The sequence below is a fragment of the Triticum dicoccoides genome, chromosome 7A, assembly GCF_002162155.2.
Source record: "Triticum dicoccoides isolate Atlit2015 ecotype Zavitan chromosome 7A, WEW_v2.0, whole genome shotgun sequence".
Classification (NCBI taxonomy): domain Eukaryota; kingdom Viridiplantae; phylum Streptophyta; class Magnoliopsida; order Poales; family Poaceae; genus Triticum; species Triticum dicoccoides.
The window spans coordinates 704,763,127-704,766,352 of record NC_041392.1 but is presented as its reverse complement, the minus strand read 5'-3'; the positions used below and the strand labels follow the sequence as shown (position 1 = coordinate 704,766,352).

The 3,226-nt window shown below is 35.4% G+C and overlaps 1 long non-coding RNA gene across 1 annotated transcript; it reads right to left on the bottom strand.

Moving 5' to 3' along the window:
- Window positions 1-1,980: 1,980 nt before the first annotated feature.
- LOC119328495 lies at window positions 1,981-2,847 on the bottom strand. Its single transcript, XR_005158989.1, has 3 exons — window positions 2,802-2,847; window positions 2,460-2,516; window positions 1,981-2,339 (listed from the first exon to the last, which is right to left on the bottom strand). It is a non-coding gene; the product is annotated as an uncharacterized LOC119328495 (long non-coding RNA).
- Window positions 2,848-3,226: the final 379 nt, after the last annotated feature.

Here is a 3,226-nt window from a genome sequence, read left to right as displayed (position 1 = left end):
TTCCTGATACTTCAAAATCGTGGGATATATTGAAACTGTGGTATTTTAAACCTATTGGCTGAAATACTGTAGTTTTTCAATACTTTGCTATCAAACATAAAGTATTGAAAAACTGCAGTATTTTAACACGTGGTTATAGGATACCACGGTTTTACATATCAACGTATTTTGAAGTATCAATCATACAGAGAAGCTGTTTGACTAGCATAATGGGCATCGATGTAAAAATGCTGGCTAGCCGTTAGCTGTAGCAAACACACGCGTTCTTTTAAACCAGCCACTGTTGCATGCAAACAGTAGTTGACTAGTTCACCAACGGAGTCCCTACTTCTGTCCAGCTTACCATGCCGATTTTTAATCGTGTACTGGACTAGGAGCCAGCCTAACTCTTTTATTATTATTACTAGTAATCGTGCACGTGCAATGTACGTGTTGACTAATAGAGCCAAATTAAAATTATTAAAAGCATAAGAACTTGAGAGCATAAAATCTGTCCACTCATTGGAAAATAAATTCATACATGACATCAAGGACATCTAAGGCTAAGGACAAATTCTAGAAAGTCCAGTACTTACAGGTAGTAATCTCATCTCGTCTTGCTTTTTGGAGAAAGTTAGTTTCTGAAGTGTGTTGTCGCTGAATGATCATAAACAACATCATCTGCAATACTCTAGTACAACCTAAGTTGATTTATTCTTTTCAATCTAGGAACTCAAGTGTTTTGTCATCGTGGTTGCACAAGGATTGGTGCAAAGAAAGGACCAAGGGGACTTTTTCTTTCGGCCGGCCAAAAGGGCATGGTCTTGCTTGTTATGTTTCAAAATTGACTATTGATATACAAATATATCCTTGATAATCCAAATATGAAACAAACAACTTTTTGATTGAATTGTTCATCACACGAGCTAGGATTAACCCTGGAGCCTCATACAACGAAACAGATACAAGTTGGATAGCTGATCTAGCCAATAAAAGAGAACCATCAACTAACAAAAACAAATAAATACACCAAAAGGTAGCCAGCATTGACTTATGTCTTGGATTTGGTCCTGAAAGAGATATGCCCATGCGTGATGACCATAATTTTGCACCAAGTTACGACAATCTGATGCTATGATCACCTTCTTGTACTGACCTTACTTAAAGACTACTCCTTGTATATCTATTCATTTACTAATGCCTAGTCTGGAATTTCAGACATGAAACCTGTCAAATGCCTAAATATACATTTCTTTGTTCAATCAGATATCCAATCAAGAACCAGTGAACTAAATTTTGTGTTGTCATGGTAGCAAATCATTCAACGAAATGCTTACGAGCACACATATGAGAGATAATTAAGAATTAAAGAATAAAGCACCAAAGTACTCCCTCCAATTCATGCAGAATTCTAATTCTTGTGAGGAGTTCAAATTTGAACTAAAACCACGGCAAGAATTATGTAAAGGACAGAGTAGAGATGTATTATCCTCCCATCTATAGCAACAAGAGCCAAAATCAACGATGTTATACACCCCTCTTCAATGTTTGGAAGTTGACATACTCCCCTTATGTTTGGCATTCGTTTTGGAAACATCATACTTTAATATACAACTTCACATTGTGTAAGTTATATGTGCACCAAGATAGAGATAAAAAAGATGTATGCTAGATTTGTAACAAACCATTCACCTTTAATTATAATTTGACAAACATTTAGTACATATGATTAACTTGCTTGAAGAAAAGCTTGCAAATTTAAGACCTGCTACTGCTATCCACTCTTTCTTCTCTTCACATAGACAAAATTCATTTCAGAAACATGAAACATCTTTATAAGGATGTAGACATTAGTATCAAAATCCCGCAGATCAAATTCTATAGAAATCCTAAACATATTCTATAGCGAACATATGCTGCAACACAACACTGACTAATCTAAAGACCAATGTTGGCATACAAGATGGGTCTAGCTCTTTAAAATTTTCAACGTCAACCTCTCAGCAACTAAAATTATTATTGCTCTGTTAAGGTGGACACCATATTTCTCATGTACTTTTTTATTCAGAATTTCTACATATTGTTATTCATAAGTCATTATCCAGAATTCCTACTTACTTTTATTAATAAGTAAAGATAACAAACAATGTTGTTTATTTGTTATTAATAAATAAAGATAAGAAAGAGTCATGTGCACACTGCAAATATAACAAAACTAATGCATTAAGACAATGTATGGGACATACCAATATTTCAAGTCTTGTAAGACCACAAGAAGAGAGCAATCAGTCCGAGATTGATACTTCGTCAGAAGCAGCGGGGAGATTGGCAATATTTCAATGTATATACTGCAGACTGTACTGCCAAGCAAGCAAAGAAAAAAGCAGAGTTTGAAGTTCAGATCCTTTCAGTACTTTCAGATCCCTAAAAACCTTATTAAGCTTAGTATTTATGAATGCATTTATTTTGAAGAGCAAAACCTTTCTGAATATCCTTTTGCTTCTCCCTCGCGCACTCAGATCCAATATCCTCTCCTCCTACCACAAGGAAAAGTCAGTAGGACTTGCGAAGTGCAGAACTACATATAACATTTTAACCCTGAGCTATAGTATAGTATCTTGTATGTATAAACACTGAATTGTTGAACCGAATTTCGTTGCAACTAATCTCACAAATTTACAACTCATCATCATCAATCCAAAAACAGAACACACATGCTCTCGAATTAAGGCTGTAACTGAATCAACTTAAAAAGAGTACACATAAAAAATTGTTTAGTTCTGCTGTCACTCAACTAAAAAGCTCATATGGCTTCTACATACCTCAGGATCTCTTCTCCACGCACATCGTCCGCAAGTTGCGTTCCATAATGTGTATGCAATCCGGGCCACCGTTCTTCTCCTCGACGACCCTAATCAGATCTAAGAATATGCGTACATTGATTTTAACACCAACTTGACAACGATATGCCTACAAATAAAAAGAAAACTGATCAAAATCATCACCTGATTAAACATCCAACTGAAGGCAACAGCAACAGTGCACTCATTCTTGGAAGCACTACTATTTCAATCCAAGTTATACACCTTATCCATTGTCTTTATTACAGATGAAAAGTTAATCCTCCTTTCTTTATTTGGGAAGATTTCTCCATTAGAGAAAAACTTTACGTGACTATTTAGAAGGGTTTCAAACCAGACACTTCCAGATCGCTGTGATGAGATAATTGCAAAAAACTGAGCATTTA